We start from the raw sequence: 16,556 nt of genomic DNA, 5'->3' as shown, positions 1-16,556 counted from the left end.
GAGGTCAGAAACTGGGATATAGTCAACTCTGTGTCCCTAGAACCTATATATAGTCCTTGGAACATGGTAAGTACCCCGTTATTTGTGGACTTCTACTTTACCCATTTAAAAACTTGACTTGTTTGTCTTTTTATTATTGAGTTGTAGGAGTTTTTAAATTTCCTTTGTCAGACATGTCTTGAGAATATTTTCTTTCAGCCTGTGGCTTGCGCATTTGTTTTCTTAATGGTGCTTTTCAATTAACGGAAGTTTTTAATTATATAAAATCGCATTTATCTGTTTTTTTTTCTTTTATGGTTAAAACTGTGTCCTATCTAAAATATCTTTGCTTATCCCAAGATCATAAAGAAAATTTTCCTTTTTTTCCTGAAAGCTGTATAATTTTAGCTTTTACATTTAGGTTGTGTTGAATCCTATTTTAACTGTAAAGCACTATCCCTGATGGATTCATTTTATATTTTTGTATCTTAGAGAAGGTCTTATTCCTCCCTGATCTCCACACAACCAAGGGAAATGCCCGCCAATAGTTCCTTCACAGACAACTCTAGCTCAGCTAACTAAGGTGAAGTTCTGCAGACATCCTATGACATTTTGTACTCATGCCTCTGCTCCGCCCCCCGACAAAACTTGCACATTTTTGGGCCCCTGGGTGGCTCAGTTGGTTAAGCGACTGCCTTCGGCTCAGGTCATGATCCTGGAGTCCCGGGTTCGAGTGCCGCATCGGGCTCCCTGCTCAGCAGGGAGTCTGCTTCTCCCTCTGACCCTCCCCCCTCTCATGCGCTCTCTGTCTCTCATTCTCTCTCTCAAATAAAATCTTTTTTTTTTAAAGATTTTATTTATTTATTTGAGAGAGAGAGAGTGAGAGATAGGGAGCACGAGAGGGGGGAGGGTCAGAGGGAGAAGCAGACTCCCTGCTGAGCAGGGAGCCCGATGCGGCACTCGAACCCGGGACTCCAGGATCATGACCTGAGCCGAAGGCAGTCGCTTAACCAACTGAGCCACCCAGGCGCCCTCAAATAAATAAAATCTTAAAAAAAAAAAAAAACTTGCACATTTTTTGCAAAGCATTTTTTCTAAATATATGTCATCTCACTGATCCTCACAACAACTCACCAAAGTAGGCAGCGCCACTTTCATTTTAAAAAACAAGGAAATCAATGAGAAAAACAAAAGGACTTGTCCAAGATCACTCAGTGAATAAATGACAGATTAAGACAGGACTCAGGAATCTTAACTTTTGATCAGTTAAGAATGTAATGAGAGTATACTGTACATGTGACTTTATTTCAAACACCACAGAGCACATACCTCTTAGACTTCTTTCTTGGGAGTCACTTGTTCTACAATGGTACAAGTTTAATACTGTGGCCCATAAGCTCTAATAAAATAGGAGAGAAAACAATGGGGTCGAAGAGCTCATTCCAGACTCTGGAATGAGTACCCTGATTAAATGGAGAGACATGGGAGATGAAGATGGGGAAGGAATAGAGAATCCAGAATAGGAAGAAAGTGGAAGAAAGCTCTCAGAAGATGGGTCCTCTAGCTATGATTACTAGGTAGATAAGTGGTGGGTTCAGCCAGCATCAAGTTAGGAAGTCTAGCTCTCTAGAACCAGGGTGAGCTTTCCATGAGAGCCCTTTTCCTGGCCCCCATCCCAAATGGGTGTCTCCTGGCCTATCATAACAATACTATTTATTAGTGATCATTCACTGAGCTTTTACATGCCAGGTGATTTACATTTATCATCTCTACTTCCACTATAACTTTTTTAAGATTTATTTATTTATTTTAGAGCGAGAGAGTGGGGGGGGGCAGAGGGAGAGAGAGAATCTCAAGCAGACTCCCCGCTGAGCATAGAACCCAATGTGGGGCTCAATGACCCTGAAATCACAACCTGAGCAGAAATCAAGAGTCAGATGCTTAGCCAACTGAGCCACCCAGGTACCCCACCACTATAATCTGTAAAAGTAGGCATAATCATTTCCATTTTACACATGAGAAAACAAGCATAGCAAGAGTAAGTAGTTTGCCCACAATTACACAGCTGAGATAGGACACAAACTCAGGTCTGCCCAATTCTGCCCAGTTCTTAATTTTTTCCACTACAACTGCCTCCCAAAGAAAATGAACCGGGCCACACCCTCTTCCTAAAGTCCCGGCATTTACCCTGCTACAGGGCAACTGCTTCCTACCTTTCCTGTATAGGCCCCCACTCTAGCCTTCACTTACATAATTTGTATTTACCCACTTCTCTATTCTCTGAACCTATCGTCCCTTTCATATTACCACCCCAGTAATATGAGTGTTATTAAACACTCTTCAATCCACCTCCTGTCGCAGCTCCGGGCCCTCATCTCCCTGCCCCATTCATAGTCCCCAAGGCCCCTTTCCCTGTTCTGTAGTCCACATTCCTGGATGCTTCCTGGGAACTAACAACCTCCCACAACTTCCCAGTGTATTCCCCAATCACATATTTGCACAATGTGGAACCACTGACTCCTATTAGCATGTTTTTGAATCATCCACCAAGGTGGTCAATGGAAATGGGAATTTAAGGAACTCTATCTGCTCAGCAATAGGGTAACTCTGGGCAGGAAAATGTTCTACACTCCAGAAGAAAGGTTTCCCCTGTTTTCGGTCATCAGCATCTCTCTGCCAGTCATGGAATGCCTTCCCTCTTTTTTTGGCCTTCTGAAGGAGGACTGAGAAGATGGTGGTACTCAGCTGCTAATCTCTAACAACCTGACCTTGACCTGAGGTCCCACGAGGAGCATCAGTAGGACGGATAACCTTTTTCCTGTCTGGAACCTCTCTGGGGCAGGACTGAAGGGAGGAGAGGAAGACGGTGCATTTGGGACCTGCTTATGCTCAGGTCCCTTCCTGTTAGGAATCTAGGTCTGTATCAGGAGACTGATTATAACAAGTCAGGTGCCCTCAGCATTACAATGACCACCTCCCCACACTCCCCCAATAGACTTTGGAGCCTCTTGATCAACATTCTTTCTTATTCCATCCTTACTGAGAGCCTAGTGGCTCCCATGGCACCAGAAGATATGGTATGTGTGTCTATGGGTATGTATGTTTGTGTATGGAGGAAAAAGAATGGGCTGGATGCTTCCCAGCCCCTCCTCTTGAAAGCTGCTTGAATCCCTGCATTTTCTCCATCATAAACTTGTAATAGCTTTAGGAGTGTCTCCTCCCATTAAGCCTTTGTTCCTAGATCTGACCCCCTCCACCCTGGCCCACACTATAGCAGCCTCATTAGAAACGCCCAGAAAGGAAGGAGGGGATCTCCTGCTTCTTGACAAGACAGCATTAGCCCAAGCCTCTGCACCACAGCCCAAATATATGCAAGGACGAGCCTGGCTAATGTTTGCTCTCATGCTTGCACTCTCTCTCTCTTTCGGAAAGACAAAGCCAACCCTCAGAAGCCGGGGCCCAAATGTGCTGCTCGGTTATCCTAGCGGCTCTGCCCTGCCCCTCCCCCAGCTCCGCTGAGCCATACCTCTGTTAGGAGCCTTGAGCTGTACCCGGAGGCTTCTGTTCCTTTTGCACTCCAACCAAGCTCTACCTTGACAGTTCCAGCCGAGGCACTGTTCCACGGGACCACACAGGGGGAACGGAACCGATTTCCTAAGATCTGATTTCTGCTAATACAATGGCATCGTTGCTAATGCAGGGAGGCTGCGCAATCGCAGCGCCCGTATGCTCGCCGCCGCCCGCCGCCGGTGCCGGTGCTGGGGCTGCGGTGACGTTGCTGCTACGGGAAGGGGGAAGGGAGAGGAGCAGGCATGCCCACAGTACAGCCGCTCAGCCTCCCTCCCTGCCAGGCCCTGGGGGCCCCTTAGCCTGGGGAAGGGGGAGGGGAGAGAAAGGAGTCAGTGCTGGAGACTGAGAACTCTCAAGGCGGCGAAGAAAACCGGGGAGAGAGCTGGGCCTAGCTCCTCCCGGGTCCTCAGGAGTCTCAGGGAAAAAGTCTGGGCAGAGGCTGAGAGCTTCCTTCCTTCCCTTTAGGCCCCTCCTTTTAGGTCTTAGCCAGAAACCTCTCCCTCCTCTCTTCAACCCACTCTGAATGACTCCTTGTTTTCCAGCTTTTTCCTTTCACTAAGATTCCAGACTAGCCTCAGGGTGGAGCAGCCAGCCTGGGAGGGGGTTCCTGAAACCTCGAAGGGAGGCTGCAAGGACCAGTCATCATTCTACCAGCAGGCCGAGTCCTTGTGGATCCCAGCGGGACTCAGCACTAGGCTTTGAGGCTGTGCCTCTTCCGAGAAAAGGGAGACTGGGCCATAGGCAGGCTTCGGTGGTAGTGAGCCTTAGGACCAGGCTGCCTACAGGCCCCTTCCGAATACAGGGTCTGATTCATTCCCTGGATTGCAGGGGGCCTGTTAGTGTGGCCGGAATAGAACCTTCTCCTTTCCCCTACATTAGCTTTTGGACAAGTGCTAAGTGGGGTCCAGCTGGGCCTGTGACAAGGCAGAATCCATTTGGCCAGGCTGAGGGGCCAGGAAGCCCCTTTTCCTAGGGAAAGGGAGCGGTCTCCCCTCAGCCAGAGAAAAATCTCAGTTTTACCCGTAGCCCTGCAGAGCCCTTCACCTCCTCCAAGCTCCCCCTTCCTCAGGCTCTGGGCCAGTTCTGTGGGGATCAGCGAACAGTGGAGAAGCCACAGCCAGAGCCAGCTGGAGAGCCAGCAGCAACACTGTCTGCTTCATGCCACTGCTCCCCGCGGCCGCCCTGGAACGCAGAGACAGTCGCAAGCTGGGCTTGGCCCCCCAAGTACTAGCCCGGTCTAGGTCTCCTCCCAGTGTTGACCAGTATCTGTATTCCACAGCCAAGCCCTTGGATTTCAGGTCCCTAGAAAGAAGCCAGGGGTCCACTGGCCAGGACCACAGCAGCCACCACTCAGGATCCAGAAGAGATGTAGTTTCTTTCCCTTATTTCTTCTTCTGTTCCCTATGAGACCCATGAGGCCATCGATGATACACTGGGATGTACAGAGCTGCAGAGAGAACAAAAGCGGGTAAAGACCCCAAAACCTACCTCCAGCCTTGATCTGTTTGAGGGTCCATGGCACCTTGAGCATGTAAAGCAGGAAATAGCGAGGAAGAAAAGGAGGGAGTCTGCTTCCTAAAACGGACCGTTAGTGATCCTCACAAGGAGGTTGAAAGCAGCAGACATGGTGTCACTGTACAAGCATACCTCCTTTTATTGAACTTCATTTTACTATGTTTTCGACACTACATTTTTTTTTTAAACAAATTGAAGGTTTGTGGCAACACTGTGCAGAGCAAGTCTCTGAGTGCCATTTTTCAAACAGCATTTACTCATTTTGTGTCTCTGTGTCATATTTTAGTAATTCTCACAATATTTCAAACTTTTTCATTACTATTATATTTGTTATGGTGACTTGTGATCAGTGATCCTTGATGTAACTATTGTTAATTGTTTTGGGGTGCCATGAATCATACCCATATAAGATAGCAAACTTCATAAATGCTGTATGTGTTCTGACTGCTCTACTCACTGGCTGCTCACCTCTCTCCTTCCCTGTGAGCCCCCCTCTTCCTTGAGACACAACAATATTGAAATTAGGCCAATTAATAACCCTAAAATGGCCTCACAGTGTTCAAATGAAAGGAAGAGTTGAACATCTCTCACTTTAAATTAAAAGCTAGAAATGATTAAGCTAGTGAGAAAGGTGTTTTGAAAGCTGAGATAGGCCAAAAGCTAGGCCTCTGTGTCAAATGCTTATCTAAGTTGTAAATGCAAAAGAAAGTTCTGGAAGGAAATTAAAAGTGCTACTCTGCTAAATACATGAATCATAAGAAAGCACAACGGCCTTACTGCTGATATGGATAGTTTCAGTGGTGGAGAGAAGATCAAACCAGCCACAACATTCCCTTAAGCCAAAGCCTCATCCAGAGCAAGGACCTAACTCTCTTCAATTCTACGAGGGCTGAGAGAGGTGAGGAAGCTACAGAAGAAAGTTGGAAGCTAGCAGGGGTTGCTTCATGAGGTTTAAGGAACGAAGCCATCTCCATAACATAAAACTGCAAGGTGAAGCAGCAGGTGCTGATGTAGAAGCTGCAGCAAGTTCTCCAGAAGATCCAGCTAAGATCATTCATGAAGGTGGCTCCACTAAACAACGGATTTTCAATGAAGACGAAACAGCCTTCTATTGGAAGAAGATGCCTTCTAGGACCTTCAGAGCTAGAGAGAAGTCAATGCCTGGCTTCAAACTTCAAAGGACAGGTTGACTCTCTTGCTCGGGGCTAATGCAGCTGGTGACTAAGTTGGAAGTGTTCATACACTATTCTGAAAATCCTAGGCCCTTAAGAATTCTGCTAAATCTACTCTGCCTGGGCTCTGTAAATGGAACAAAGCCTGGATGACAGCACATCTGTTTACAACATGGTTTGCTGAACATTTAAGCCCACTCTTGAGACCTCCTGCTCAGAAAAAAAGATTCCTTTTGAGAAATATTACCGCTCACTGACAAGGCACATGGTCACCCAAGAGCTCTGATGGAGATGTACAATGACATGAATGCTGTTTTCAAGCCTGCTAACAAAACATCCACCCTGCAGCCCATGGATTGAGGAGTCATTTCAATTTTCAAGTCTTATTGTTTAAGAAATACATTTCGTCAGGCTACAGCTGCCACGGATGGTGATTCCTTTGACGGATCTGGGCAAAGTTAATTGAAAATCTTCTGGAAAGGATTCACCATTCCTGATGCCATTAAGAACATTCGTAATTTGTGGGAAGAGGTCAAATATCAACATTAACAGGAGATTGGAAGAAGCTGATTCCAACCCTAATGGATGACTTTGAGGGGTTCAAGACTTCAGTGAAGGAATTAAGTGCAGATGTGATGGAAACAGCAAGGGAACTAGAATTAGAAGTGGAGCCTAAAGATGCGTCTGAACTGCTATCATCTCTGGATAAAATTTTAATGGATGAGCAAAGAAAGTGGTTTCTTGAGATGGAATCTGCTCCTGGTGAAGATGCCATGGAGACTGCTGAAATGACAACAAAGAATTTAGAAATTACATACACTTAGTTAATAAAGCAGCTGCAAAATTTGAGAGAATTGACTCCAATTTCAAAAGAAGTTCTACTGTGGGTAAAATGCTATCAGACAGCATCAAATGCTACCGAGAAATTGATTGTGAAAGGAAGAGTCAATCGATGCAGTAAACTTCACTGTTGTCTTATTATTTATTTATTTAATTTATTCTTAAAAAGATTTTATTTATTTGAGAGAGAGAGTGAGAAACAGCATGAGAGGGGAGAGGGTCAGAGGGAGAAGCAGGCTCCCCGCTGAGCCGGGAGCCCAAAGTGAGACTCGATCCCAAGACTCCGGGATCACGACCCGAGCCGAAGGCAGTCACCCAACCAACTGAGCCACCCAGGTGCCCCTATTTTTAATTTTTTTTAAAGATTTTATTTATTTGAGAGAAAGCGAGAGCACATGCATGAGTACAAGTGGGGGAGGGGGCAAAGGAACAAGCAGATTTCCTGCCTGCCAACTGGGGAGCCCAATGTGGGGCTCCATCCCAGGACCCTGAGATCACGACCTGAGCTGAAGTCAGATGCTTAACCAACCGAGCCACCCAGATGCCCCTTTTGTTATCTTATTTTAAGAACTTGCCCCACCCACCCCAACCTTCAGCACCCACCACCCTGATCAGTCAGCAGCCATCACCATTGAGGGCAAGACACTCTACCAGCAAAAAGATTACAACTCATTGAAAGCTCAGATGATGGCTAGCATTTTTAGCAATAAAGTATTTTTTAATTAAGGTATGTACATTTTTTGAAGGTATGTACATTTTTAAAGACATAATGCTATTGCACACTTAACAGACTATAGTATAGTATAAACATAACTTTTATATGTACTGGGAAACAAAAATATTCATTTGACTTGCTTTTTTGCAATATTCATTTTATTGCGGTGATCTGGAACAGAATCTGCAATATCTCTGAGGTGTAGTTGTACTTCCCTACCCCCTAATAGAGACCTCAAAGTAGGTTGGATAAGCAGCTTTAGGTTAGGATAAAGTCATTCTCCATGACCAAATGCTTGGAGTTCTAGCTCCTTACTGTAAGATTTCTAGGCCCAGGGTCTTGTTCCTGAAATTTCTGTGAGGCTAAGCCATGCATCACACTGGAGAGCCACCAGTTAGGAAATGTTTCTAGTTGCCTGTAGAAGGTGGCAGCTTTCAAATTTTTAGTGCTCAGCTTCCTTCACCACATCATCACCTACTTTCTACCCACTACTGCTGAAGATCTTTAGTGCTTTTGATGAAAGGTCAAATTATTTTCTGACTAGCAACAAAATACAAATATTGTCATATTATAAACCTCAACTGGCTCCTAATTAGTATTCTCACCTGCAATTTACCTTCCACTACTGCCAGATTCATCTCCTTAAAGTACCATCTTTCTTCAATATGTCACTCCTCTTGCCCCTTTTAATGGTTTCCCATTACCCAGAGAATCAAATTCAAACTCATTTTGGCTTTCAAGGTCTTCCATCTTGGCTATCTATCTACTCTCTCTCTACACAACCCTCCTTCCCACACCCTATCATGTAGTCCTTCAAACCTGTTTCAAATCTCATTTCCACTCTGCTGCCCTTGTTCATATTCTCCTACCTGTTACACTTGGCTCTACTCAGAATTATCCAAAATCTACAAGGCTCAGATCAACTCCTCCATCAAGTCTTCAATGATCACCCCTGAGCCAGAAAAGATCTCTCTGTCTTCTGAACCTGTGGCTGCAGGTTGTTGGTTTTACAGACAAGAAAAGAATCCCACAAAAACCAGTAGATCGATATGGGATTGCTAATTTCTTACATTGACAAATAGCATCATTAAAAAAAAATAATAAAACTTTACATCAACTATAATCATTGCATAAGAGAAAGCATATCATCATTATTTTTCTCATTTCATTGTATACTGATGCAAACTTCATCAAAAAGTAGCATCAATCCATAATTTTGATTAAGTAAATCATTTGCCCTTTGATATGTTTTTTTTTTTAAAGATTTTTTATTCATTTGAGACACAGAGATACAGAGAGAGAGAGAGAGCATGAGCAGGGAGAGAGGCAGAGGGAGAGGGAGAAGCAGGCTCCCCGCCGAGCCAGGAGCCCGATGTGGGGCTCGATCCCAGGACCCCGGGATCACGACCTGAGCCGAAGGCAGACGCCCAACCATCTGAGCCACCCAGGTGCCCCTGCCCTTTGATATGTTTAATGTTCTTTTTTCATATCTACCTTAATGTCTCTTTTAACTGCCAAGTCCAAGTTAAATTCATCTTTGCCCAATACCCAGTGTGTAAGACAGAGTCATTTTTATTTTGTGTTTCCCACAAAACCTAGCACAGTGGTTGGCAGATACAGGGTGGTTAGCCAAAGTCCTGCTGAACAAGAGTAGTATAAAAAGAAATGTGCCTTGAGTGTAAATGAGAGTGAGTGGTAGACAGATCTGACTCAAAAGGCTTAGAAGAGAAGACCCCTGCTGTTCACGTGGTGGGGGGGGAAGGTCTATTGAAAGCTTAAAAAAAAAAAGGAATAACTTCATAACCTTGAGTTAGGCAATATATTCTTAGGCACAATACCAAAAGTACAAGTGACAAAAGAAAACATAAAGTGGACTTTGTAAGAATTTAAAGCTTTAAAAAAAATATTTTATTTATTTATTTGACAGAGGGAGAGAGACATCAAGAGAGGGAACACAAGCAGGGGCAGAGGGAGAGGGAGAAGCAGGCTTCCCGCTGAGCAGGGAGCCTGACATGGGGCTCGATCCCAGGACGCTGGGATCATGACCTGAGCGGAAGGCAGACGCTTAATGACTGAGCCACCCAGGCGTCCCAGAATTTAAAGTTTTGTGCTTCAAAGGACACAATCAAGATAGTGAAAAGACAACCCACAGGATAAGAGAAAATACTTGCAAATCATATTTCTGATAAGGGTTTTCTATCCAGAATATATAAAGAACTCTTACAACTCAATAATAAAAAGACTTATAACTCAATTAAAAAATGGGCAAAGGATTTGAATAGATATTTTTCCAAAGAAGACATACAAACGGTCAATAAACACATTAAAAGAATCCCAACATCATTTGTTACTAGGGAAGTGCAAGCCACAGCTAAAATGAGACACCACTCCACTCTTCTAGAATGGCTAAAACCTAAAAGACAGACAATAACAAGTGTTGGCGATGTACAGAAATCAGAACCCTCATACATCACTGAGAGGGTTGTAAAATGGTGTAATCGCTTTGGAACAGTCTGGAAGTCCCTTAAAAAGTTAAATATACAGTTACCATATGACCCAGAAATTCTACTCCTAGGTATATACCCAAAAGAAATGAAAACATATGTTCACACAGAAGCTTGTATATGAACGTTCACAGCATTATTCATGACAGCCAAAAGGTGGGAACAACCCAAGTGTCTTTCAATAGATGGATGGATAAATAAAATGTGGTATGTCCATAAAATGGAATATTATTCAACAAAAAAAGGAATGAAGTACTAAAACACATTACAACATAGATGAACCTTGAAAACATGCCAAGTGAAAGAAGCCAAATACAAAAGGTCACATATGGTTTGACTTCATTTATATGAAATGTCCAAAATGTCCAGATTAGGCAAATCTATGGAGACAAAAAGTAGGTTAGTGGTTGCCAGGGACCTGGGAAAGGGGAAAATAGAGAGTGATTGTTAACAGGTATGGGATTTCTTTGTGGGATGATGCAAATGTTCTAAAATTAGATTGTGGTGATGGCTGCTCAACTCTGTGAATATGCTAAAAACAACTAAATTGTATACTTTAACTGATGAAACATGGTACATCCGTTCTCTCTCAATAAAACTACTAAAGAGCAGCAGCGGCAGCCCAGTGAAAATTGTTGCTCAGCTCCACAGAGACAGAAGTCTTCGAAGGCTGTGTAACTGGGTGAGGATGGTGGCATTTCAGGTGTGCAGAAAGCAGAGGCATTTCTGGTATCACTGGCATGTCAACCCAAGGACCTCAGACAATTCCCTCTTTCTTTTCTTTTCTTTTTTTCCCAAACACAAAAGTTCTTAGAAGAATAGACTGTGTTAACTTTACTTTCTCCTTAACCATTTCTTAACCACCAGAAGTCACTTGGACTGTCTGAATTTGTTTAATTTTGAACTTAAATTACTTAAATTCTCTGATATTTAGCCATTTTCTCCTATTGAAACCCTCTTCTCCCTTTGGTTTCTATAACACCAACCTCCCAGTACCTCTTCTTACAACATTGTTTCTTCATTGTTTAATAAAAAACATATCAATAATAATACAGTAATAGTAGGGGACTTTAACACCCCACTCACTGCAATGGACAGATCATCTAAGCAGAAGATCAACAAGGAAACAAGGGCTTTGAATGACACACTAGACCAGATGGACTTCACAGATATATTCAGAGTATTCCATCCTAAAGCAACAGAATACACATTCTTCTCGAGTGCACATGGAACATTCTCCAGAATAGATCACATACTGGGTCACAAATCAGGTCTCAACCGGTACCATAAGACAGATCATTCCCTGCACATTTTCAGACCACAATGCTTTGAAACTGGAACTCAATCAATTCAGAAAGATCTCAAATACATCGAGGTTAAAGAGCATCCTACTAAAGAGTGAATTGGTCAACCAGGTAATTAAAGAAGAATTTTATTTTATTTTAATTTTTTAAAAAGATTTTTAATTTAGTTTTGACAGAGAGAGAGAGTGTACAAGCAGGGGAAGCAGCAGGCAGAGGGAGAGGGAGAAGCAGGCTCCCCACTCAGCAGGGAGCCCAATGTGGGGCTTGATCCGAGGACTCTGGGATCATGACCTGAGCCGAAGGCAGATGCTTAACCATCTGAGCCACCCAGGCGCCCAAAGGAAGAATTTTAAAAATTCATGGAAACAAGTGAAAATGAAAACACAACTGTTCAAAACCTTTGGGATGCAGCAAAGGCAGTCCTAAGAGGGAAGTATACAGCAATACAAGCCTTTCTCAAGAAACAAGAAAGGTCTCAAGTACACAACCTACCCTTACACCTAAAGGAGCCGGAGAAAGAACAGCAAATAAAGCCTAAATCCAGCAGGAGAAAAGAATTAATAAAGATTAGAGCCGAAATCAATGAGCTAGAAACCAAAAGAACAGTAGAACAGATCAACACAACTAGGAGCTGGTTCTTTGAAAGAAGAAATAAGATTGATAAGCCCTTGGCCAGACTTATCAAAAAGAAAAGAAAAAGGACCCAAATAAATAAAATCATGAATGAAAGAGGAGAGATCACAACCAACACTGAAGAAATACAAACAATTATAAGAACATATTACAAGCAACTATATGCCAACAAATTAGGCAATCTGGAAGAAATGGATGCATTCCTAGAGACATATAAACTACCAAAACGGAAACAGGAGGAAGTAGAAAAGCTGAACAGAACCATAACCAGCGAAGAAATTGAATCAGTAATAAAAAATCTCCCAAAAAACAAGAGTCCAGGGCCAGATGGCTTCACAGGGGAATTCTACCAAATATTTGAAGAAGAATTAATACCTATTCTTCTGAAATTGTTCCAGAAAATAGAAATGGAAAGAAAACTTCCAAACTCATTCTATGAGGCCAGCATTATCTTGATCCCCAAACCAGACAAAGACCCCACTAAAAAAGGAGAATTACAGATAAATATTCCTGATAAACACGGATGCAAAAATTCTTACCAAGATACTAGCTAATAGGACCCAACAGTACATTAAAAGGATTATTCACCATGACCAAGTGGGATTTATTCCTGGGCTGCAGGAATGGTTCAACATTTGCAAATCAATCAGTGTGATATACACATTAATAAAAGAAAGGACAAGAACCATATGATCCTCTCAATAGATGAAGAAAAGGCATTTGACAAAATACATCATCCTTTCTTGATAAAAACTCTCCATTCTGCAGGAATAGAGGGAACATACCTCATTTTCATAAAAGCCATATATGAAAGACCCACACCAAATATCATCCTCAATGGGGAAAAACAGAGCTTTCCCCCCAAGATCAGGAACACGACAGGGATGTCCACTCTCCCCACTGTATTTCAACAAGTACTAGAGATCGTAGCCTCAGCAATCAGACAACCAAAAGAAATAAAAGGCATCCAAATCAGCAAAGAAGAGGTCAAATTTTCACGCTTTGCAGATGACATGATACTCTATGTAGAAAACCCAAAAGACGCCACCAAAAATTTGCTAGAACTGATAACAGGAATTTGGCAAAGTCACAGGATATAAAATCAATGCACAGAAGTCAGTTGCATTTCTATATGCTAACGAGACAGAAGAAAGAGAAATCAAGGAATCGACCCCATTTACAATTGCACCCAAACCATAAGATACCTAGGAATAAACCTAACCAAAGAGGTAAAGGATTTGTATTCTGAAAACTATAGAACACTTAGGAAAGAAATTGAGGAAGACACAAAGAAATGGGAAAACTCATGAATAGGAAGAAAAAATATTGTTAAAATGTCTATGCTATCCAAAGCAATCTATACATTTAGTGCAATCCCTACCAAAATACCATCAGCATTTTTCACAGAGCTGGTACAAACAATCCTAAAATTTATTTGGAACCCGAAAAGACCCCGAATAGCCAAAGGAATGTTGAAAAGAGAAAACCAAAGCTGGAGGCGTCACAATTCCAGAAATCAAGGTCTATTACAAAGCTGTAATTGCCAAGAGAGTATGGTACTGGCACAAAAACAGGCACATAGATCAAAGGAACAGAATAAGGAACCCAGAAATGGACCCTCAACTGTATGGTCAACTAATCTTTGACAAAGCAGGAAAGAATATCCAATGGAAAAAAGTCTCTTCAACAAGTGGTGCTGGGAAAATGGGACAGCCACATGCAGAAGAATGAAACTGGACCATTTCCTTACACCATAAACAAAAACAGACTCAAAATGAATGGAAAGACCTAATTGTGAGACAGGAATCCATCAAAATCTTAGAGGGGAACACAGGCAGCAACCTCTGTGACCTCGACTGCAGCAACTTCTTGCTAGACATGTCTCCAAAGGCAAGGGAAGTAAGGGCAAAAATGAACTACTAGGATTTCATCAAGTTAAGCTTTTGCACAGCAAAGGTTAACAGTCGGCAAAACCAAAAGACAACTGACAAAATAGGAGAAGATACTGGCAAATGACATATGAGATGAAGGGCTAGTATTCAAAATCTATAAAGAACTTATCAAACTCAACACCCAAAGAATAAATAATCCAATCAAGAAATGGGCAGAAGACATGAACAGACATTTTTCCAAAGAAGACATACAAATGGCCAATAGACACATGAAAAAATGCTCAACATCAGTTGGCATCAGGGAAATCCAAATCAAAACCACAATGAGGTATCACCTCACACCAGTCAGAATGGCTAAAATTAACAAGTCAGGAAACGACAGATGTTGGCGGGGATGCAGTGAAAGGGGAACCCTCTTAACACTACTGGTGGGAATGCAAGCTGGTGCAGCCACTCTGGAAAACAGTATGGAGGTTCCTCAAAAAGTTGAAAATAGGGGCGCCTGGGTGGCTCAGTCGTTAAGCGTCTGTCTTCGGCTCAGGTCATGATCCCAGGGTCCTGGGATCGAGCCCCGCATCAGGCTCTCTGCTCGGCAGGAAGCCTGTTTCTCCCTGTCCCACTTCCTCTGCTTGTGTTCCCTCTCTTGCTGTGTCTCTCTCTGTCAAATAAATAAAATCCTAAAAAAAAAAAAAAGTTGAAAATAGAACTACCCTACAACCCAGCAGTTGCACTACTGGGTATTTACCCCAAAGATACAAATGTAGTGATCCAAAGGGGCAACTGCATTCCACTGTTTATAGCAGCAATGGCCACAATAGCCAAAATATGGAAAGAGCCCAGATGTCCATCGACAGATGAATGGATAAAGAAGATGTGGTGTGTATATATATATATATATATATACACACACACACACACACACACAATGGAATACATCTCAGCCATCAAAAAAAAATGAAATCTTGCCATTTGCAACGATCTGGATGGAACTAGAGGGTATTATGCTAAGCGAAATAAGTATATCAGAGAAAGACAATTATCATATGATCTCATTCATATGTGGAATTTAAGAAACAAAACAGAATCATAGGGGAAGAGAGGAAAAAGTAAAACAAGACAAAATCAGAGAGGGAGACAAACCATAAGAGACTCTTAATCATAGGAAACAAACTGAGGGTTACTGGAAGGGAGGGGGTTGGGGGGATGGGGTAATTGGGTGATGGACATTAAGGAGGACACATGATGTAATGAACACTGGGGATTATGTAAGACTGATGAATCACTGACTTTTCTACCTCTGAAACCAGTAATACACTATATGTTAATGTTAATTAATTGAATTTAAATTAAAAAAAAGGGGGGGGGCCTGGGTGGCTTAGTCGTTAAGCATCTGCCTTCGGCTCAGGTCATGATCCCAGGGTCCTGGGATCAAGCCCTGCATCGGGCTCCCTGCTCGGCGGGAAGCCTGCTTCTCCCTCTCCCACTCGCCCTGCTTGTGTTCCCTCTCTCGCTGTGCCTCTCTCTATCAAATAAATAAATAAAATCTTTTTAAAAAATTAATTAAAAAACAATACCTGTCACACATTTAAATGTAGATTTATAGTCAACTATACTCCAATTTTAAGATTTTAAAAATAACAATGAAAAAAATGTAGATTTACAGCAAGGCTCAGAGGTGAAGTCTTTCCAACTTGAGAAGTGTTTGGCCCTTCCCATTATGCTAATTTCCAAATCTTACATTCTTCCAAAACTTCCAGAATCAAATCTCTAATAGCCTACTATACACTTCTTACCATTACCCCAAATTCAACATATCTAAAGTCAAACTGATTTTTCTATTTTAAATCAGCTTTCTTTAGACTATCAGTAACACAAGCTTGAAAATGCCAAGAGTCATCCGGACTTTCTCTTTACGTTCAGACAATCACCAAGTCATGCTGAGTCTTTTTTCCAGTGTTTTAGGCATGAATCTAGTAATTTATTGCACTTTTACTATATTCCAACTAGTATGCTAAGCACTTACTTACATCATCTCATTTAATCTATATAACCACTTTCTAAACTAAGTATTATTATCTCTATTTTATGGATGAGAAATGAGGTTCAGGGATGTTAAATCATCAGTAAATATCTGATCTGAGATGCAGATACAGATCTGTCTGATTCCAAAGTCAGTGTTCTTAACCACTCATTATAAAGTTCCCAACCCTACTCCTATCGTTCTAATTCAGAGCTGCACTAATCTCTCCTCTGAATTATTATATAGTCTTTCTATATAGTTTTATGGCTTTCATTCTGGCTCTTTCCTCCCACCTATCCTATATGATGACACAAGATGAATCTCCTCAAAGCACTGCCTTCAAAGTGTCACCTTATTGGGGCGCCTGGGTAGCTCAGATGGTTAAGCATCTGCCTTTGGCTCAGGTCATGAT

Source organism: Eumetopias jubatus, unplaced genomic scaffold (assembly GCF_037043125.1).
Source record: "Eumetopias jubatus isolate StellerSeaLion01/CBP00866 unplaced genomic scaffold, mEumJub1_p1.0 scaffold_15, whole genome shotgun sequence".
Lineage (NCBI taxonomy): Eukaryota > Metazoa > Chordata > Mammalia > Carnivora > Otariidae > Eumetopias > Eumetopias jubatus.
Note: the sequence above shows the minus strand (reverse complement) of the source record.